The 23,951-nt window shown below is 38.4% G+C and overlaps 1 pseudogene; it reads left to right on the top strand.

Moving 5' to 3' along the window:
* Nucleotides 1-2,819: 2,819 nt before the first annotated feature.
* On the top strand, nt 2,820-3,585 carry LOC101422599 (mediator of RNA polymerase II transcription subunit 6 pseudogene; annotated as a pseudogene).
* Nucleotides 3,586-23,951: the final 20,366 nt, after the last annotated feature.

The raw sequence follows: 23,951 nt of genomic DNA, 5'->3' as shown, positions 1-23,951 counted from the left end.
AAGGCATCCCAGTGAGTGCACCCTCATCATCTATACTGCAAAAAAGTGGCTAAGTAGGAGAAAATCCTGCCCAAGTGAGCTGTTTTGGGAACCCACAAAGCAAGAGGTTTCTACACATCAATCTGCAGAGAGTGTGACAAAAGGAGTGCTTACTCAAGGTGCTGCAGGCAATGTTTCTTGTTTGCTGTGTTTCCTCATTCTTGATTTCCTCCTTTCTGTGTGTACTGATTGTGAATACCAACGCTATCCCCTTTCTTTTACATTTTTCGAACTTCCACCTTCTATTGTTCTCTTACATTCCATCTCTTTGTTTTGCCCCCAATTTTTGACTTTTTATTTCTAACACCTCTATTCTGTTTTCTATCTTTTATTCACTCTTTACGTTATTGTCTTTTCTTTTCCCTTTCCCTCTCTCCTGACCACACTGGTCTTTTAATTCAAATCTTATTCTTCTCCATATTAAGTTTACTATATCATTATAGGTGCTCCACTTTTTTATTGTTATAACTACACAACTTACATGAGATTAATATTCATTCTCCTAGTTTTCACATGGTTCTTCTGCTAACATTTACTATCAATATTACTATTACACTTTTTCTTTTCTTACTCTTTTGCATTGCCTGGCTCTAATATTTTCCTTCAAGGAAACGTGGGCAACAAAAAGGAAGTGGAATAAGAAAAACAAAGTGTCAAAGAGAAGATTTAACACACACATATACACACACACAAAGCACATAAATAAAACTCAAGACTAGATGGAGAAAGTAATCAACTGAGCAAACCCATCAAGATAAAATGATAACCAGAGAGCAAAAAAAAATTATAAACAGTAGGAATAACCAGGAAAGAATGGCCCAATCCAATGAGCAAACTGAAATCCAGGAAGAGGAGCAGAACATTGAGTAACTAATCAAAACTCTCAAAACAAATATCATAGACCAATTTAATGAAGTGAATGAAGAGATTAAGAATATTATGAAAAAATTTGGAGAGCAAACAAAAGAAATGGTAAACATATGCAAAAAGATATCGGATATGATGGTGATGAATGCACAATCCAAGAAATCAAAATTATGCTCTCAGCAAATAACAAGAGATTTGAAGAGGCAGATGGAAGAATTAGTGTTATGGAAGACAGTACATCTGAACAGCAGAATTGATCAACAAAATATAGAAAAAAATCCAGTAGCGACTTAGGGACCTAAATGACAATGCAAAATGCACAAATATGCACATTATAGGCATCCCAGAAGGAGAAGAGAAGAGAAAGAGGACAGAAATGGTTTTGGAGGAAATAATGGCTGAAAATTTCCCAAACCTATTGAAGGAAATGGATGTCCATGTCCAGGATGCACAGCACACCCCAAACAGCATAAATCCCAACAGACCGGGAAATGAACTTGGCCCAGTGGTTAGGGCATCCGTCTACCAAATGGGAGGTCCGCGGTTCAAACCCGGGGCCTCCTTGCCCCGTGTGGAGCTGGCCCATGCGCACAAGGAGTGCCCTGCCAAGTAAGGGTGTCCCCCCGGTAGGGGAACCCCACGAGCAAGGAGTGCGCCTATAAGGAGAGCCGCCCAGCGCGAAAGAAAGTGCAGCCTGCCCAGGAATGGCACTGCCCACACTTCCCGGGCCACTGATGACAGCAGAAGCGGACAAAGAAACAAGATGCAGCAAATAGACACAGAGAACAGACAACGGGGGGGGGGGGGGGGGGTAAGGGGGAATTAAATAAATAAATAAATCTTTAAAAAAAAATCCCAACAGAACTACCCCAAGACACAAATATATATATCAATTTATCCAATTTCTCAATACAAAGAGTAAATACGAACAACAACATCACATACAAGGGAAGCCCAATAAGATTAAGAGCTGATTTCTACTACAAAATTATGGAGGCAAGAGGACAGTAGTACGACATAGCCAAGATATTAAAAAATAATAAGTTCCACCAAGAATACTCTATCCAACAAAGCTGGCATTCAAAAATGATGGAGAATTCAAAATATTCACAGATAAACAGAAACTAAGATAGTATGCCAACAAGAAACCTGCCCTATGAGAAATACTAAAGGAAGTTCTGTAAGAGGAAAGAAAAATAAAATAAAAAACAGGAGAGACAGTGTTGGAGCAGAGTGCAAAAACTGCATAAAACACAAAAAGGAAAAACAATATATGACAAACCCAAATACAAAGAAAATATGGTTAATGTAAATAATTCCTCTAGAGAAATAACACCAAACATCAATGGATTAAACTTACCTATCCAGAGACACAGATTGGAAGAATGGATAAGGAAATATGACCCATCTATATTCTGTTTACCAGAAACACATCTTAGACCCAGGGATTCAAGGAGATTCAAAATGAATGTCTGGAAAACAATCTAAAAATCAAACAATAACCAAAAAAAGCAGGAGTAACTATATTAATATCAGACAAAATAGACTTTAAATGCAAAAGTATTGTGAGAGACAAACATGGACACTACATATTTTAAAAGGGGGAATCTTTCTAGAAGAAAGAAAAATCAAACATTTATGCTCCTAACCAGGGCATCTCCAAATATGTGAGGCAAACACTGGAGAAACTATATGAAAGAGCCCTCTGCCCTGCCCCTCTCCTCCTTTCTTCGTCCTGCCTTCTGCTCGCATCCATACTTCTCCGTCTGCCGCTCTCTCAGCAACTCTTCTCCTGGCCGGCCAACTCCTCCCTTCTTTGCTTTTCTTCTTCCTGACTGTACCATCTGTAACGTCATCATATCCATTATGTCTCCCCTGCGCCGGAGGAAGAACCAGCGGCTGCTTTTGGAATTATGGCGGCCGTGCATATCCGAGATAATCTACTGGGAATCTCTTGGGTTGACAGTACCTGGATCCCCATTTTGAACAGCGGTAATGTCTTGGATTACTTCTCAGAAAGAAGCAATCCTTTTTACGACAGGACGTGTAATAATGAAGTAGTCAAGATGCAGAGACTAACATTAGAACATTTAAATTAGATGGTTGGAGTGGAGTACATCCTTTTACATGCTCAAGAGCCTATTCTTTTCATTGTTCTGAAGCAAGAGCGGCAGTCCCCTATCCAAGTTATTCCACTGGCTGATTACTGTATCATTGCCGGAGTTATCAGGCACCAGATTTGGGATCAGTTATCAACTCCAGAGTTCTTACTGCAGTGCATGGCATTCAGTCAGCTTTTGATGAAGCTATGTCAAATTGTCGATATCATCCCTCCAAACGATATTGGTGGCACGTCAAAGATCTTAAAGAGCAAGATAAAGTCAAACCTAAAGCCAAAAGGAAAGAAGAACCTAGCTCTATTTTCCAGAGACAACGAGTGGATGCTTTACTTTTGGATCTTAGACAAAAATTTCCACCCAAATTTGTGCAGCAAAAGTCTGGAGAAAAGGCTGTCCCAGTGGATCAGACAAAGAAAGAGTCAGAACCTGTACCAGATGCTGTAAAATCTGAGGAGAAGGAGACCACAAAGAATGTTCAATAGTAAGTAAGCACTAAAGGCCCCCCTGAGAAACGGATGAGACTCCAGTGAGTGATGGACAAGACTCCTTTTTCCATTATTATCATAACTTATTTCTGTGGCAGACTATTGAACTTTAAAATACTTTGTCACAGTCCTTTCCTTTGTATGGAATGTGCTGTTCTTAAAGAAAGGGTATTAGTCCATCATGTTTTCTCTATGAACTTGTCTTATGTATCTTTTGTTAAAAATGGAAAAAACACATGTCCATCAATAGATGAATGAATAAACAAAATGTATAGACATGCAATGGGATATTATTCAGCTGTAAAAAGGAAGGAAATTCTGATACATGCTACTACATGGATAAACCTTGAAGGTATGTTATATTAACTAAAATAGACGCAAGAGGACAGATATTGTGCTATTCCACTTATATATGAAATATCAGAATATGCACATTCACAGAGAGAAAACAGTAGAAATTACCAGGAACAGGGGGAAGTGGGTGTTTTAGTTTTCTAGACTGCTTATAGTAAATACCAGTTTTACTACATTGCCATGCATCCCTAAATAAATCATTCAGCTTGAACAGTGGGAATTTATTGCCTTCAGTTTTGAGGCTGAGAAAACATCCAAGTTAAGCCGTCATCAGGACCATACTTTCTTCCCAAAGACTGGTTGCCAGCGATCCTTAGATCCTTGCCACATGGCAAGGCACATGGTGGCATCTGCTGGTCTCTCCCTTCTTTTCTGAGTTTCGTTGATTTCAGCTTCTTCATTTTTTTTTTCTCTCTCTCTGTATTCATTCTGTTTATAAAGGACTCCAGTAACAGGATTAAGATCCATCCTAAATGAGGTGGGTCACACTTTAGCTGAAGTGGTCTCATCAAAAGGTCCTACTTAAGAATGGGTTTACAATAGGTTAAAGCATAATGAATACAGGGTTTCTGTTTGCAAAATTTGTTAAGGGATGGTGGTGATGATAGCACAACATTATGAGTATAATTAATGTCACTGAATCAAATGCTTAGGAGTAGATGAGATGGGAAATTTTATTTAATATATATGTTATCACAATTAAAATTTTAAAAAGTGAGGCTAAGACAATGACAATTAAATGCAGTACATGGTCATGAACTGGAACTAATAATGGAGGAGAAAATGCTCTAAAGGACATTATTGGGACAACTGAAAAAACATATGGACTGTATGCTTTGTATCAATGTTAAATTTCTAGACTTGGTAGCTGTACTTAAGGTGGTTACATAAGTTAGAGTCTTTGTTCTTAAGAAATGTACATGGAAGTGTTAAGTGTTAGAAAAGCATGATGCATGCAACCTACTCTCAAATGTTTAAAAAGATAGATACAACAAATGTGGCAAAATGCTAATAGTTGGTAAATTTGGGCATCTGGTTGGGGAGTGTGTTGGAGTTCTATATATCATTACTTTATTTTGCAATTTTCCTGTAAGTTTGAAGTTATTTCAAAATAAAAGGTAAAATAAAAAACTATATGAAAGAATAGAAGCCTCCACAAACATAGTGAAAGATTTTAATACACAACTATCACCATTGTACAGAACATGTCAACAGAGAGTCAATAAGGAAACAAAGACTTTGAACCATACATTAGAGGAATTGGACCTAATAAACATATACAGAACATTTCACCACAATACAGCAGGATAAACATTCTTCTCAAGTACACATGGTCATTATCCAAGAGAGGCCACAGAGAACAACTCAATGAATTCAGAAATATTGAAATCATATAAAAAGATTTCTCTGACCACTGTGGAATGATACTGGAAATCTACAAGGGTCAGAGACCTAAATTAGGTACCAAGATATGGAAATAAACCAACACACTCTTAGGTAAACAGTGGGTCAAGGAGGAAAACTCCAAATTAATCAATAACTACTTTGAAACTAATGAAAATAACCACAGAACATATTAAAACTTCTGGGATGCAAAAAAAATTGTACTGAGAAGGAAATTCCAAAGCATAAATTCATACATCAACAGAGAAGAAAGAGCTAAAATTGAAGACTTACCTGCACAATTGGAAGAATTACTAAAAAAACAACAAACTAACCCCAAAGGAAGAAGAAAGACAGTAATAATAAAGATCAGAGCAGAACTAAATGAAATAGAAAATGAGAAAGGTCTAGAAAAAATAAACAAAATTAAGACTTGGTCTTCTGAGAAGATCAATAAAATTGACAAACCCTTGGCTAGACTAACAAATAAAAAAAGAGAGAAGATGCAAATGCACAAGTTAAGAAATGAGAAACTGACCCCACAGAAATAAAAACTATCATAAGAGTATACTTTGAAAATGTATATGCTAACAGAAGGACAGTTTGGAGGAAATGGATAAATTCCTAGAAATACATGAGAAACCTGCATTGATAAAAGAAGAAATTGATGATTTCAACAAACCAATCACAAGTAAAGAGATAGAATCAGTCATTAAAAACCTCCCAACTAAGCAGAGTCCTGGGCGAGATGGCTTCACCATTGAATTCTACCAAACAATCTAGAAAGAACTAACAGTTTTGCTTAACCACTTTCAAAAAATAGAATAGAAAGGAAAATTGCCTCATTCATCAATGATGCCAACTTTACCCTAATAACAAGACAAACACAGTCACCACAATAATGTAAATTTATAGACCAATCTCTCTATTGAACCTAGATTTGAAAATCCTGAACAAAATACTTGGTAATTGCATTCAACAACACATTAAATGAATTATGCACCATGACCAAGTAGATTTCATACCTGGTATGCAAAGATGGTTCAACATAAGGAAATCAATTAATTTAATATACCACATAAACAGATCAAAGGAAAATAATCACATGATCATATCTACAAATGCAGAAAAAGCATTTGACAAAATACAGCACACTTTCCTGATGAAGAAAGTGTGAAATATAGGAATAGAGGGAAACTTTCTGAACATGATAAAGGGCATATATGAAAAACCCAAGGCTAACATCATTTACAATGGTGAAATCCTAAAAACTTTCCCTCTAAGATCAGGAACATGACAATAATGTCGACTATCACCCCTCCTATTTAACATTGGGTTAGAAGTACTTGCTTAAAAATTGAGACAAGAACCAGATATAAAATGCATCTGAATTGGAATAGAAGAAGTGAAAATTTCACTATTTCCTGAAGACATGTTCTTATACAAAGAAAGCCCTGAGAAATCTGCAACAAAAATTCTAGAACTTATAAATTAGTTTAATAAAGTCCCAGGTTATAAGATCAATGTACAAAAATCAGTAGCATTTCTGTACACCAGTAATGAGCAATCTGAGGTGGAAATCAAGAAAAAAATACTATTTACAATACTAAATAAAATTAAAATACCTAGGAATAAATTTAAGTAAATTTATACACAGAAAACTACACAACACTGTTAAAAGAAATAAAAGAAGACTTAAATAAATGGAAGAGTATTCCCTGTTCATAGATAGAAAGATTAAATATCTTTAAGATGTCTATCCTACCAAAACTAATCTACAGATATAATGCAATTTCAATAAAAATCAATACAGCATTTTTTACTGAAACAGAAAAACTAAGTTTAAAATGTATTTGGAAAGTAAAGGGACCCCAAATAGCCAAAGACATATTGAAAAAGAAAAAAAATGAAATGGGAAGAATCACACTACCTGACTTTAAACATACTACAAAGGAACAGTGGTCAAAATGGCATGGTATTGGCACCAGGATAGACCTACTGACCAATGGAACCAAATTGAGTATTCTCATATACATCCTTACATATACAGTCATATGATATTTGACAAGACCACCAAGCCCACTCAAGTGGGAGAGAATGGCCTCTTCAACAAATGGTGCTTGGAGAACTGGATATCCATATGAAAAAATGAAAGAAGATTACCATCTCACACTTTAAACAAAAATTAACTCGAGATGGATTAAACACCTAAATATAAGAGCTAAGACCATAAAGATCTTTGAAAACAATGCAGGGATACATCCTTAGGAACTTGTAATAGGAAATGGCTTCATGAACTTCACACCCTGAGGATGAGAAGCAAAATAATAAATAGATAAATGAACCTCCGAAAAATTAAACTCTTTTGCACCTCAAAGGAATTTGTAAAAAAAAGTGAAAGACCACCTACTAAACTGAAGAAAGTATTTTGTAAACACGTGTCTGACAGGAGACTAATCCTGCATATGTGAAGAAATCCTTTAATCTCAAAAATAAAAAGTCAATCAGCCCTTTTTAAAAACGGGCAAGAGATTTGAACACTTACCCAAAGAAGAAATAAAATGGCTAAAAAGCTCATGAAAAATGCTCAAAACCATTAGTTATTAGGGAATTGCAAATCAAAACTACAATGGTATACCATCTTACTCCCATTAGACTGGTGGCTATTAAAAAACAAAAGACTACATGTGTTGGAGAAGATGTGGAGGAAAGGGATCCTTCATTCAATGCTGATGGGAATGCAGAAGGATCCAGCCATTCTGGAAGACAGTTTGGTGGGTCCTCAAAAAACTAGCTATATAGTTTTGTCATATGAATCCGTAATTCCACTGCTGGGTTTATACCCAGAAGAACTGAAAACAAGGACACAAACTGATATATGCACACCAATATTCAGAGCAGCATTACTGATTATTGCCAACAGTTGTAAACAATAAAATGTCCATCAACAGATGAATGGTTAAACAAAATGTGGTATATACATACAGTGGAATACTCCTCAGCTGTAAGAAGGAATACAGTACAAACACACGGGATAACACGGATGAATCTTGAGGACCTTATGTTGAGTGAAGCAAGCCAGGCATTGAAGGGCAAATATTACATGAACTCTCTGATATCAAATAAGCAAACCAAGCTGTATCAAAGAGGTAGAGACTGTATGATAGGCATACATGAAATTTGGGGTTAGAGGAAGGATGAGAGCTGATGTCGACATTGGTGAAATCTATGATAAAGTGGAGGTAAGTAGTTGTAAAGGGAAGGACTAAAATGGGAACATAGGGATACTATTGGTTGGGGCGTTGCAGGTTTGAGGGGCCTAGGTTTGGGAGTATGAGTTAGATGGCCCAAGGAATTGGGGGAGGGTTGGAGGGAGCAGATGAATATGGGAGATTGTCGGGTATGTGGTTGAATCTATAATGTTGAGAAAACTCCAAAAATAATACAAGAAAGGGTTACTTGTTTCAGGATCTAAATGGGGGAGCATCAAACACAAGGTCAGGCTTCTAGGGAGTATGTGAGTGCTCATCTAGTCATCATGTGTTATAGCATTCGATGGAAACCCATAAAATGAGTGGGAAGGTGTACCCTCATTCTGGGGAGGCCTAATGTTCTGAAACAAAGGAAAGAGTGTCTCTCAAGAGAATTGGTGGCTATCAATGGGGGAGGACAAATTACTGTGTCAAGCTCTCAACATTGTTGCAAGTATCTGTGAATCTGGTCCTTCAAGCAGTGATGCTTGGTTGTCACTGTGGGCCATGAGTGGTGGTGGAGAGAGTAATAGAATAGATGGAAGCAGGAGTAACTTGGTGGCAATGGAAGTGTTCCCCAAGATCATGTAATGATGGATATAGGATTTGTTAAATTTCACCAGAATTTATAAAAGTGTATACTCTGAAATGTAAGCCATAATGTAAACCATAATGTAACTAAAAAATTAGAAATGTACACATTCTAAACCCAAATGGAACCGTGTTTGGTAGCTATGTTTCAATATCTATACATCAACTAAAGCAAATGTTATATGAACATGTTAAAAGATCATTTCTGGGAAAGGGAGAAAATGGTTTGATGTTGGATATATAGGAGTCCCCTACAGTACATATGTGACTTTACTGTGATGTAAACATTTTTTTAAGACAAAATTAAAAATTAAAATAAAAGGATGTAGACAATGAGGAAGGAATGAAGAAATTGCTTTGCCAGTGTACATACAGGACAACATTTATTACATTGATGAATGGCAAAATAACTTTTATAATATTTTTCATTTGTAATGCCCCAATTTATTTTTTATTTTATTTTAGTTTTTCTAAATTAGTATGTATTCTGTTTCCAATCTTTAAACCTATCACTACTATTTCATTTTTCTATTAATTGAATTTGGCAATATATACTAGGTTTCCCTTTTGAAGAATTTTTGGACCACAGAGGGGTTCAACAATGGCAGGGGAGGAACATTTGTGTGGGGTGTTTTTGATGGGGGGGCACATGGGTAGGAGGGAGTTCTCCAGGACATGTATATATGGTATACAAAAATGTTTGGATATTCGTTGGTTATTTTCATAGTAGCTGGAGTAACAAACAACAACCAAGGGAATGCTGAGTTCCTAGTCAAGGGAGCTCTGTCACATTCCGCAAGAGAACAGTAACAATCCCCAAAGTGCAGTGGCAAAGTCCAGTGAAGAATGATGGTCCAATGATGAGCCTTTGATTTGGATGAATATGCTTATGACACTGTGTGTCTAAAACTTCAACTAGGCCTAGAGTTGCACGATGCCTACATGTCACCTCCTGAGAACCTCCAAGTTGCTCAAATGTGGCCACTCTATAAGCCCAATTCTGCATGTAAAATGCATTACCTGCCCCCCTGCGTGCAACATGACTCCCAGGGATGAACCTCCGCAGTGCAGAGGGATTCCTACCAATCAACAGGTGGTGATGTAACTAGAAAAAGACCTTGAATAAAAGTAGGAAATGTTAAAGACAAATGAGTTTAAATGGCTAAGAGTCTTCAACATGAGTCAGGAGGTCATCAGAAGGTTTGTGCTTATGCACATATCAGAAGGATCCCAGAGATAGACAAACTAGATACAACCTCAGGTACTGATGCTCCTGAGGGCTACAGAGACACAGAGATTCTACCATAGTGGTAGATGGCTCTGGAGTTCAGAGCCTTGCCAGTGGGCACTACTTTAGAAGTTGTGCTCCTGCGTGTGATGGATTTTGACTCAGATGTGACCGTTCTACATATGCCTGTTCTGTCACTTGTCCTGAACCTGTGGTTGGCACATACTCAGGAGACTTGAATCTCTGGACTGGCCGTGTGCCACCTGGGCCCTGAACCTCAGCAGAGTTGTAAAACTTTGTTTTCAGTTTTTTGTACTTACCCAGGTCAGCTAACAGGGAGGTGAGGTTGGTCAACCACCACGCCAAGTAACTGAGAGAGTCTACAACTGCAGGCAGGAGAATCCCATCCATCATCCATGTGGGATCTAAGCTCCCTCTATAATTAGAGGTGGAGTGAACATCACCATCCCCCAGTCAGCAGGTTGGAGGAATAGAATAAAGATTAGAGTGGACTTACAGGTACTCTACTTTAGAATTATTGTGACTCTAGCAATGGAAGAAATATATCATTAATGTGGACACAGTGGCCATAGGAGTTGCTGAACTCAGGGAGAGGGAAAAATAAATATGATACTGGTGCATTTTCAGGACATGGAGTTGTCCTGAATGATATTGAAGGGACAGATGCAGGACATAATATATCCTTCCATAACCCTCTGAATGGACTGGGAAAGAGTGTAAACCATAATGTAAACTATAATCCATGTTCTGTAATAGTGCTTCAAAATGTATTCATCAAATGCAATGAATGTACCTCACTAAAATAAATAAATAAATAAATAAATAAATAAATAAAAATACTGTTTATCCTGTAAAAAAAGGTCTTCGTAAATTTATAGACCTATAATGAGAAGGAATATTTGTGGGGAATATCCATGATCTAAGTCACATATAGGTGCTGTGTATATTATGTGACACATAAGGAGGCCCATGAGCATCTCCTTCTGTGATCCTATATTTGTCTAATATTACCAAAAAGAGATGGCAAACCAAGCTTTAAAAATAACTAAAACCCCAGTTTATTTTGCATGCAGTGTGCTGATGGTGCTTCATATATATTAAGTGCCATGGCAACCACAAAGTTACAAGTTACTGGGTATTACTTAAAATTGTGAACTTGTTTTATGGCTTCTCAATAACTAAATGTAGTTTTTCCCTTTGCAGGAGGGTTGAATGCATTTTTAGATTTTGTTATTTTGTTATTTTGATTGTTTTTTTGTTGTTGTTGTTAATAGAACCACTGCATTTCCACAGATATAAGGTTGTTTTTAAATGCAGATTAGAGAAACTTGTATTGTACTGCTCTCTGAATATGCATGTGGGACGTACTTGTGTATATGTGTGGGGAAGCACAGGTGGATACACCATTGGAAGATTAAGCAAATACTTTATTGACACCTATCCTCCCTTAACATTAGAAAATAACAATGCCATTTCTTCATGAAACTTATCATGTTCCAGTCAATAACATCTAGTAGAGATATTTAATCAGTGTTTCCTTTCCTATAAAATAAAAGAGTATACAATACAATTTAGGCCAATATTACATTTTCTAAGATTCTGAAATAGTAAATGAGGCAGGAATGTGTGAAAATCAGTTGTATTTGAGCCTGACTGAGAACAGTGTTGAAAAATCCCAGGGAAGTTGCCTATAACCCATATGCATATTCAGTAAACTCACGATCATCTTTAGTCCACTTTTATTGCTGCCGACACCAAAGCCATCAGAAATAACATTAGAGTATACAGGACATTCTGTAAAAATTAGTGCTTGGGGAATTGTATGGCTCAAGCGTTTGGACTCCCATCTACCATATAGGAGGTCCAGGGTTTAAAACACAGGGCCTCTTGGTGAAGGCAAGTTGGCCCTTGTGGTGAGCTGACCAGAGAAGAAAGCTGGCCTGCACAGGAGTACTGGCACACACAGAGTCCTGGAACAGCAAGGTCATGAAACAAAAAGAAAAAGAGAGAGAGAGAGGAGAGACAATAAAAGATGCAGCAGACTAGAGAGCTGAGGTGGTGCAAGAGATGAGCACTTCTCTCCCACTCTGGAAGTTCCCAGGATCATTTCCCAGAGCTGCCTAATGAGAATACAAGCAAACACAGAAGAATACACAGCAAATAGACACAGAGAGCAGACAATGGGGGGTGGGATGGGGGATAAATAAAAAATTCTAAAAAGTAGTGCAGGATCATGCTCTCGTAGGAGCACCATGAGGAAGGCAATGATCCTATTTGATCAAAGACTTTCAAAATGAATAATCTCCCTATAGTCACACAGCACAGAAGGATCGGCATTTAGGAGCAAATTCAATTTCAGGGACTATTTCTGCAGCAGATGCGTAGTAGGCCTGGGAGAGAACTTGTGAGCACATTGTACCCCTGAGAATACTCCAAGTCTTACACCCTGTACCATCTGGGTCATGGGGTGGGAGAGGAAAGGCAAACATGCAGTTATTTACTTTTCAGAAGAGTTAATTGGTCAAAATGACAATAATGGATATGAATGGACTCTTCCTGCAGGAATATTGACACTTTTGGGTTCATGCTCATGGAAACATATTGGAAACAGCACAGTTTTGGTTTCTTTTAACAGAAAATACAAATGATATATAGATTTACCCTATCCCATTATAACGGTTTCCTTCCTCTCTCTCAGTATTAAAGAAAAGGTAAAATGGAAGATTCTGGAATAGCTTCGGGATCTACACTCAAAAATATACCACTCTGTCTCTGAAGACAGGATTAAGCAATGTCTGTCTTGTTCTCTGGACAGTCCTCTATAACAGGTATAACAAGGGTGATGGTACTTGAAGAGAGCATCTCATAAAAGAAACCTGTCTGTTTGAATGGGATTCATCAGAGCACTTCTGAAAACTGCATTTCTAGAGCCCTGGATCCTGAAATGGTTGGAGTGTCAGCCTCTGGAGATAAGTACATGAGAGCTAAGAAATTATGACTCAATAACCCCCTAACCGAGATAAGTCCCTTATCTGTGTCCTGCAGTCTAAGTCAATAGAGTTCAGAACTATGTAAGGGAAATGCAAATCTCCTCAAGCTCTGTCCTCTACTGGGTTGAAAAGCTGAGTGCTGAGTCTTGATCCATGATTCCCAGATGCCACCATATACAGGTTTTATTTTGGTCTCCAGCTGCTGATCATCCCTTCCTGTGACTGCTCTGGGTTGGAAATCCCACGGAGATAAAAGGACTTCTCTTCTCATCCTGAACCAACTTCAACTTCTCCTTTTACTTTCTCTATAGGTACTGTGTCACTAGTTACCCTAAAGATGCCTGGTCCTGGGTTGATGAAATTTACACAAATCCTTAAGCTGACCTGCATCTGCTCTGGTTTCTCACTCAGAACTTCTGGAATGGTGTTGCCTGAAACCATTATTACCCCTCACCGAAGGCACTAGTGTGGTTTGCAACCATATGGTGGGATGACGGTAAGTTTTATACATTGTTCCTAAAGAGAGAGCTCACAATCTTCAAGAATACCCCCAAAAAACAGGTGATCATAGTAATGACCAACATAGACCCTGTAGACAGTCACATATTACTGAGATTGGAGAGTACAGAGGCACAGCCACAGGATCCCTTCATAAAAACCCAGGGGCTCGTTCTCAGTTGAGCCCTGACCTCTGCAGTAAAGAAGAATTCATTGGAGATTACATTTACTGTAATTCCCAAGGGTTTCCTGTTCTCATCAAACAGACCACAAGCCTAAACTTCCTTTTTCTTCCCTTCTTTGAAGAACCATGTCTCCTGTGAATTCATAAAGTCAAGATCCTATGTTCTCCTTTATAAAGACTCAACTTGACAGGGTGCAATATATCAGGAAAATGAATCATGCTTACGATGCAGTCTATTACTGGAACTAATATTCCTCAAAGTAGCAGAATACAAATAAACACACTTGTGGTGGACTGAAACTATATGTAACCCAGAATGTCACCTTCTTAAAACTAATTCATTCCTTTGGGGATGAACCCATTTTAAGTGGGATATTTTGGTCAGGCTATTTAAGTTAAGGTGTGACCTAACTAATTTAGAGTGTGTCTTAGTTTTCAAAATGGAATACTTGGTAAAAGAAAGAAATTCAGAGAAAGAAAAAGAACACCATGGAAACAAGAAGCTCAAACAATGAAACCTAGAAGAGAAGGGTGAGCTCATTGGACACCACCGTGTTCCTTGCCATGTGACAGAGGAATCCAGGATCACAGGCATCCAGTCTTCAGGAAGAAAGCTTCGTCTTGATGAAGGCTTGATTTGGATATTGTCACAGCCTCAAAACTGTAAACTTGTAAATCAATAAATTTCCACTTTTAAAAGCCATTCAATTTCATGGTATAATGCTTTCAGCAGCATAGCAAACTATATCTGCAATACATGTTGTTTAATATTGTTTATCGTTCCAAAAATAGATATTGATTTTGTTTGTAAACTGGTCTGTCCCTCCAGACATATTAGATTATACTGGATTCAGAGGTTTCACTTTTACTCGATTAATTGAAGATTTAGGCTTTGATTTGATCACATTATTAGCACATTGCAACCCTGCCCCCTTTGTGGAGGGGTCTCATATCAAAAAGACATGGCAGAAAACAGAGTTTGCAGTTTTAGTCCTGGAGCCTAGGAAGTAAGTATGCAGAAAAGCTTGGTCATGAGGCAGAGGCCCTGAATGGCTCAGTCATTCACCTGACAATTCACAGCTGACCTTGTGGAGAACACAGAGCAGCTGAGCCTGGAGATAAACAAGCCCTGGGAGAGAGATGAGACGTATGCCAGGTTGCGGCTGATATAAGAGGAAGCTGGGACCATGGAGCCTTAAGAGGAAAAGAAAGTTTGAACATCACCAGCCATCTTGTTCCAACATGTGGCAGTAGACTTTGGTGGGGGAAGTAACATGCTTTATGGCTTGGTAATTATAAGTTTCTACTATCAATATAAATACCCCATTTAAAAGCCAACAGATTTCTGGTACTTTGTTTGCATCAGCACCCCTTTTGGCTGATTGATACACATGTATTTATTAAATTATTTGATGTAAATTTGGGGAAGCACCAGGAGATAAGAAAGCAGGAAAAGATGCCTAAAATATAATTATTCATTCCCTTTGTAATGAAGAAGGAAAACATACTTCATATTTAAAAAAACGATTTTTGAAACAATAAAATAACATTAAAAATCTAATCATGGGATTCTTACATTGAATGTAAAAATGAAAATGAAGATTCAGGTCTTTCACATGATGGGTTTGAGCATTAAATTTTTGGACCAGGAAATAATTGAATCTCCATAGCGCCCATAGATAACCAAGATAAGAAACTTGACCCCTGGAATAATAGCCACCTACACTTGACACCAAGAAACAAAGCATATGAAATCAGATGAACAACAAGGCCAAATCACTACAGCAAAGCATTTATTTTGAAATCATAATCTTAAGTTTGATCATAAGAAAAATTGTACAGAATTTTAGTAAAAGTCAACCACAAAAAAATTTTAAACAAACAAATTAAAAATAATACTATTCTCACAGAGCTCAATGAATGAGTAAAGACCACCAAGAGAAACCAGGCAAACAAAAGTCGTTGAGGATAGTGTTCAAAATATATGACAATGAAATTCAAACAATAGTCATTAAGTAAAATCTATGGGGATTGGATGTGGCTCAAACATTTGGGTGACTGCCTCCTACATGGGAGGTCCTGGATTTGATTCCTGGTGCCTCCTAAAGAAGATGAGCAGACACAGTAAGCAGACAACATGCAGACACAGAGAGAAGACAGTGAGCACAATTTGCAGATAAATGAGGGGGAAATGAGTAAATTAATCTTTTTTAAAAAGTCATGTTTGAGAAAATAGAATTCATAATGAAAATTAAAATGATAAGTTGTAAATCAACTAATTAAGAAAAGATATGTATGCCTATGTGATATTGAAAAAAAATGAAATACCTAGCTACAGATAAGTAAAATATATTCACAAATCCCATATCCACCAACTGACTTGTAATGTGAATGTATAGAGAATTCTCAAAATCCATCAGTAAGTAAAGAAGGCATGCAATTATAAAACAGGTAAAGACTCAAAAATCTGTTATAGTCATTTTAAATACAAAATGTGAAGGTAAAAATAAGCATATAGAATGGTATACAAAACATTTTCCATTAGGGAAATGCAAGCCTGGTGTCTGGGAGTTATGTATCTCGGAGAAACATGTTTTTAATCTCAAAACATTGCTGTGGGGGAAGCAGATTTGGTTCAGTGGATAAAGCATCTGCCTACAATGTGGGGCATCCAGGGTTCAAACCCAGGGCCTCCTGACCCGTGTGATAAGCTGGCCCACGTTCAGTGCTGATGTGCACAAGGAGTGCTGTGCCATGCAGGGGTGTCCTCCATGTAGGGGAAATCCATGTGCAAGGAGTGCACCCCATAAGGGGAGCTGTGCAGTCTGAAAAAAGCACAGCCTTCCCAGGAGTGGTGTTGCACAGATGGAGAGCTAATGCAACAATGAAAAAAAGGAGATACGCAATGGAACCTAGATATATTGGGCTTCACTTTTGAAGAAGTTTTGGATCACAGAGAGGTTCAAAAATGGCAGGGGAGGAATACTGGTGTGGGATGTTACTGACAGGGGACACATGGTTGGCAGGGAGTTCTACAGGGCATATATCCAGGGTACATAAAAATGCTTGTATATTTTCATAGTGGTTAAAATTAAAAACAACAAATGAAGTAGTGCTGAGTTCCTAGCCAGGGGAGCTCTATCACAGTCCCTAAAGGAACAGCAACAATCCCCCAAGTGCAACAGCAAAGACCAAAAAAGAAGGAAGGTCCAACAATGAGCCCTTGATACTAATGACTATGCTTGTGAGCCTGTGCACCTGAAATAAGAAAAAGACATAGAGCAGCAGGGTTCCTAAGAGTTAGGTCTTGAGAGCCTCTGTGTTGCTCAAATGTGGCCAGTCTCAAAGCCAAACTCAGCATGTAAATGTATTGCCTTCACCCCAGCGTGCGACATGACTCCCAGGGATGAGCCTCCCTGGCGCTGAGGGATTACTACCAAGTACCAGCTGATGATGTAACTAGAAAATGACCTTGAATAAAAGGGTCCACTTGGACCAGCAGAATATCTCTGTCTACATATAATAACAGGATTTAAAAATGCTTTTTGACCTAAATCAAAGGGGGAAATGGAAAGGACAAATGAGTTTATATGGCTATGAGTCTCCAAAAAGAGCCAGGAGGTTTTCAGAGGGTTTGCCCTTATGCACACCTAAGCAGAGTCCCAGAGACAGATAAAGTAGATACAACCCCAGGTATTGGTTTTTCTAAGGGCTACAGAGACCCACAGGTTCTATGGTCATGGCAGATGGAGTTCAGTGCCATGTCAGTTGGCCCTACTTTGGAGTTTGTGTTTCTGTGTGATGGAGTTGGACTCAGATGTAATCTTTGTTCACAAGCTTCTCCTGTTACTTTTACTGGATCTGTAGTTGGTGCTGGGGTTTAATGTATTCCCAGGGGACCTGAATCTCTGGACTGACCATGAAATAGCCAGGCCCTGATCCTCAACAGACTTCAGCTACTACACTCTGGTTTATTGGACTTACTCCACTCAGCTAACATGGAAGGTCAACCACCACACCAGGGAGCCAAGAGTGCCTATAACTGAAAGCAGGAGAATTACATCCAGCATCCATGTGGAAACTAAGCCCCCACTTGATATAGATGTGGAGTAGACACAACTATTCCAAAGTCCACCGGATGGAGGAATAGAGTATGGATTAGAGTCGACTTACTGCTATTCTATTAATGAAATTTTGTGATTTGTATTTGAAGAAAATGTGGCATTGGTGTGGAGAATGTGGGCAGGATGGCTGCTAGGGGTAGGAAGTGGGAGGAAGAGATGAGATGTGGGGCCTTTCCGGGACTTGGAGTTGTCCTGGGGGGTGCTGCGGGGACAGTTACCTGACATTGTATGCCCTCCCATGGCCCACTGGGTGGATTGTGGGAGAGTGTGGGCTATGGTGTGGACCATTGACTATGAGGTGCAGCAGTGCTCAGAGATGTATTCACCAAATGCAGTGAATGTCTCATGCTGACAGAGGAGATTGTTGTTATGGGGGGAGGAGTGGGCGGAGGGGGGGGGGTGGGTGTATGGGGACCTCATGTTTTTTGAATGTAATATTATAAAATAAATAAAGACAAAAAAAAATAAAGATTATATGCTGAGCCTGGCTCAAAGAGAGATTACATATGACCAACAAGGAGTTTTTCAGCAGATAACTCTTAGGCAATATATATTACAAAGCTAAATTTCAGTATTACAAGAACAAGGCACCTAAGTACAAGCATTGATATCCAGGGCCCGGCTATTGGACTGTCCTTCTTCACTAGGCAATGTATATATACTCTAAAGATTCTTGCCACTGTATTAGAGAATGCAGCAGGACACCCCACGACAGGAATTCAATTTTCCATCACCTTGTATGTGTTTCTCTATCTACTGAGATAATACTCCATGATCACGTGAACACATTCATATTCCATAGAGGCATGCCTGAAGTGCACTCTTCCCAACACTTGCCCCATCACCAACGACTTGCCCCTGTGATCCTGCCCTGCCACCATTGCAACCTTTCTACAATCAAAACCTTCCCCCGAAATAGCCCAGGTCCGGGACCAACTTAGGGCGCCGGCAGGCGGGCGGGATTGAGTGGCTCCCTAGGCCAAAGGCAGCGACCCTATCCCCTGGGGTTCAGCGCGGCTGTCCACCGCCTCAGGGACACCGGCGTGGGGGGGGGGGCGTTCTTCAGCGCGTGCGGCCGCTGTGGCTTCTCTGTGCAATTGGCCACGCTGGTGAAAGACAAGGCGGTTGTCTTTCTCTAGGGGACGCTGCAGCAGCCCCAGTGCGGCTTCAGCAACGCCTTGTGTAGATCGGGGGCTGCATAGCGTCCTTCTGTGACTACGCGGCCTGCAATGAGCTGGACGACCCCGAGCTCCTGCAAGGCATTAAAGACTATTCCAACTGGCCCACCATCCCGCAGGTGCACCTCAAGGGCGAGTTGGTGGGGCACTGTGACGTTCTTCTACAGATGCACGAGAACGGGGAACTGGTGGAAGAATTGAAAAAGCTGGGGATCCGTTCCGTCCTTTTAGATGAAGAGAAGGACCAAGACTCAAAGTGAGGGTGGCAAGTGTCCTCACCAAGCAGAACATCCTGCTGTCAGGAGAGGAAGCTCTTGATGTCAAAGACTCACTGATAGAAAAGCCTTAACAGTTCTGAGTTTTTTAGGCGGCACCTGCTAACACTAATTATCCAGGTGTGTGAGCAGTCCAGTGATTTTAGTTTGTCTAGTGTCCTGAGTAAGAATAATCTATAAAGAATTATAACCACTGCACTGTAATAATTCAATGTTCTGATATTGATGTAAACAAAATGTGTTCTTATTTTGACATTTACTCTGCCTGATTCAGGAGTAAAACAAGGGGCTTTTGAGTCATTAGCATTCATGGCTCCTCTACAAGCGTGTCAGTCTGCAAAGATATTATATTCCTCCTCCGCAGTTTTGTAAAGTTTTCTCTTAAGGAAATGAGGGCCAAGGAGGAAAATGTTAGGGGGGTGATGTTTTTTTTTAAAAAAACTGCCAACTCTGTGATAACATGAATGCATGGTTCATTCTGTAGAGCAGTAAGCCTGTAAGGATTTTTTATGCCTGCAACCATTTGTTTTTCTGAATTAATAGTAATTGTTATATCATTCTATTAAAAACAAAACTAAACAAAAGTAACCTTCCCCCTAATAAACCAAAAGTAAATTCTTTCACCTGGGAAGATAGATTATCTTTTATGTATATTACCAATTTCTTTTGTATGTTCCCCCAATATCTTATTTTTTTCCATTGTGCTTTGAAAGAAGCTTTAGGTTACAGAAAAGTCACATAGAAAATAAAGGAGATTCACATATACAATAGTTGTAAGTATCAAATGAGATACAATATGTGATAGCCTAGTTCAGTGTCTGGATATCCAGGAAATAACATTCTCTTTCTCCTCCTCCCCCTCATAAAACAAATGAAATCAGTCCTTGAACTTTGGAAGTACTTTATAAATGAAAAGACATTATATTTTATCAGCATACATGTCAACATGATTCTGAATTGCTTCCCTGAGTAATTCTTTTGTAAAATAAGTACTTTATAGTTTTTAGAGTACACATGAGGTTTCATTTTTGTTTAGTGTTCCTTGCTTTCCATTGGGAAAAGCTATCTCTGAGGAATGAAACCCCAGAAGATATCCCCAGAGCATGGATTATAATACACATTATAGATTACACTCTCTCCCACTCCATTCTGTAGATTATGGTATGCTATATAGTGACCTGTATCTGCCTTTGCAATGTCTGGCCAATGTTCTTTTGCTAACTGTATGCACATACGTGCATGTGCAGTCACTCAGTCTCTCTGTTTCTCTCTCTCACACACAGACACTCACACATACAAATTGCTCAATTTCAAATAGACAAAAAAGCATGAAGATATTCACAACAAAAACACATTTAATATTTTTTTGAAAATGATGACAAAAGAAAGCTTGAGGAGATGTCATATTTAGAAGACAGATGAAGGTCAATGGAGACTCTAAAGAGAACAGTTCTAATTATTACTTTAAAAGGTAAAGTTACAGAATTACATTTAAGAGCATAATTTAAAGCACTGCTTTAAAGTTAGGTGAGAGAGGAAAAGGAAATTGATTTTAGAATAATTTGAATTGAGACAAGGATCAATCTCTGCCAAATGCGTCTATTACTTGAAGATCTTGAATCACATTGCTTTTATATTTTTCCCCCTATAATCTCTTCATTGAAACCACAAACATGTCTTCTTACAGAGTAAGTAATAGTTACCTTTTTGTTAGGACTCAAAATTTCAATAGAATAGCCATCAGGATCTTGAATAAATGCCAGACCTTCTACTTTACCATTGTCTGGTTTCTTCACAAAATTTACCCCCAGTTCTTCAACTCTTTTACAAGCACCATGCACATCAGGAGCAATAATGCAAATATGACCAAATCCCCAAGGATCTGAATCACAAGTCAGCTCAAGGGTAACTTTTCTGAGAATGCACAGGCTATTCTAATTTTAATCTTTTGGGATGCCAAAGACACACATACACACGCATACTCTAAATCATCATCCAATATAGTATGCTATTTCTCCCAGAGTCAGAATTCACAGGCCCATAAATCTAAGTGTGAAAATAGGAGATACACTGCTAATAATTGGCCACTAGTAATCTACTAGTGAAGTGCGTGTCTCTTGTCTCTGTGACCTTAAGCTCTGCTAGTCTAGACTTCTTAATTCCATAGGAAAGAATATTTCCCCCAAGAAATGTAGCAAGGATTCCACTGAACTGGAAACTAAGACTGTTACTGGGCACACTTTGGCTCATAAGTATGCCAAATAACATAAAAAGGGGAGTTACTGCACTGCCTTGAGGAATTGATTCAGATTACTAGGTGACATTGGGCTGCTTTTTTATATTAGAAATAAGTGAGAGGATGTCTTGAATACATGTGTTCAGAGAGTGTGTCTCTTAGTATCACCATGTTCTGTGATGAAAACTAATGAAAAACAACCCAATTAAAGAGGACTACTAAAGGTCTCACTCCATTAAGGGATGGGGTTTTAGGTCACTTTACTGGGTACATAACCACAATAACCTAAGGATATTGCTGAGGCCAAAGGGAATGGGCAGTGAGATATGGTAGTACTAAGCACCAACTGCAACCTTATGTCTAGTCAAAGCAAAGGGTAATAAAAATATTAGTATGTATTATTTAATATGTTATGGGTATGCTTTTTGTGTGTGAGTTCTTATATCTTTGTTTTCATGTCCTTCTTTATCATATAGTGTATGCTGTATAAATTTTATTTCACAGTATTTTAAGTTAAAATCATCAAGTTTAAGGGTGCATATCACCCAAGATTTTGAATCCTCTTCTGGGGCAAGGGTTAGTGTATCATTGGCTATATGCAAAAGAGTTGTATCATGTTAAGAGTAAGTTTGACATTGCTATTGTTTTGTTCAGAAGTTATGTTTTATATAGATGCATCCATATTCAAATTTGACGAAGGATAGCCTGTGCTTATGAATTTTAGGTGCTGACTTGGATAGGTTCTTGTGCTCAATTGTTTATTCAAACCCTGGCCAAGATATTGCTGTGGTGATATATTGTATGCATGATTCTGTTCTACAAACTGATTAAGTATATTACTCCTTCAAAACATAAAGCAATAAATGCTAATCACCTTATGGATAATAGTTTATATTGTAGTTTACACTCTCCCCCAGTATATTCAGTTGGTTATTTTCAGCCTGCTTACTTCCCTAAGAAATTTGGAACCAAAAGTTCAACATCATTCTAAATATAGTTTGTGTGCCCTACAGTATTCAGCTTTCTATATGGAATTTAGACTTGCAATCACAATCACTTATTCAATTTGCTTAAAATACATATCTTTCTTTTATATAACTGGGCATATATTTTTCTTTCTGTTTCTCTGGAAATAACTCACTAATAGACATATCCACACATTGATATAATTATTATCAATATTTGATGATTCCTTGCAGTGAAACTAAGATCTATGTTTAAATCTCCAAAGGATTTCCTACAGGAAAACCCTTCTGAATTTCCCATGTACACCTTCACACCAACCCAGGCAGTTCTGTCTCTACTCACATTCAAGGAAGAGAAATACATAGGAAATTAGGGTTGCTCATATAGATTCAATTCTACTTTGCCTCTTCCAATATCAGGTGGCCTCTTTTCCCTGGGAGTACTGGGAGATTTCCCATTGGTCACCATGAAAAGTGTATTCAGTTTATATGCCTATTGGTGATTTTCATTTTTCTGTTTCAACACCAAGCAATATGGTTGGTCAGGTGGAGACTAAAGTCCCCCACTCATGCACTGCTAGGTCTGTATCTAAGGAATGAGAGTACCTGGCACTTGGTGCTCCTGGGCAGGAGAGGTTGTGAAGGTTGTGAAAGATCTGACTTATATCCATCTCTATTGGGATAAGTCATTTCCTTCTATTGCTGATCATAGAGTCACATATCAAAAAGACCCTATGAGGGAAAGAAATATGTGGGTTCAAAAGAAACTTTTTTTTTCATGAAAGATGTTCTTGTGGAAGTTCTGATTGCAATCAGTTCACATAGAAGCCACCAAATTACAGCAAAAATGATAATTATGTTGAGTTTCCTATTGTCCGTAGAGCATTACTATCATGCATAAAGTGCCATTTGCCATCAGCCTCCTGTAATAAAGAGTTACAATGAAATACATATCTTGTCCTGAAAACATTACAGTAAACATATAATCTAACTTTCCAAAGTACTCTGTGATTGTGTCTTTATCTTGTCTCCTGATTTTCACATGTCATATTGTCACTTATTTTATCACGGACAAATGTCAAGAACTGAAAAAGAAATTGAAAAAAACATAAGCTTATTCTGAAAGTAAACTGATAAACTGCTTTCAGAGGAAACACATGCA

The sequence above is a fragment of the Dasypus novemcinctus genome, chromosome 19, assembly GCF_030445035.2.
Source record: "Dasypus novemcinctus isolate mDasNov1 chromosome 19, mDasNov1.1.hap2, whole genome shotgun sequence".
Taxonomy (NCBI): domain Eukaryota; kingdom Metazoa; phylum Chordata; class Mammalia; order Cingulata; family Dasypodidae; genus Dasypus; species Dasypus novemcinctus.
This window is presented reverse-complemented; position numbering and strand designations above follow the sequence as displayed.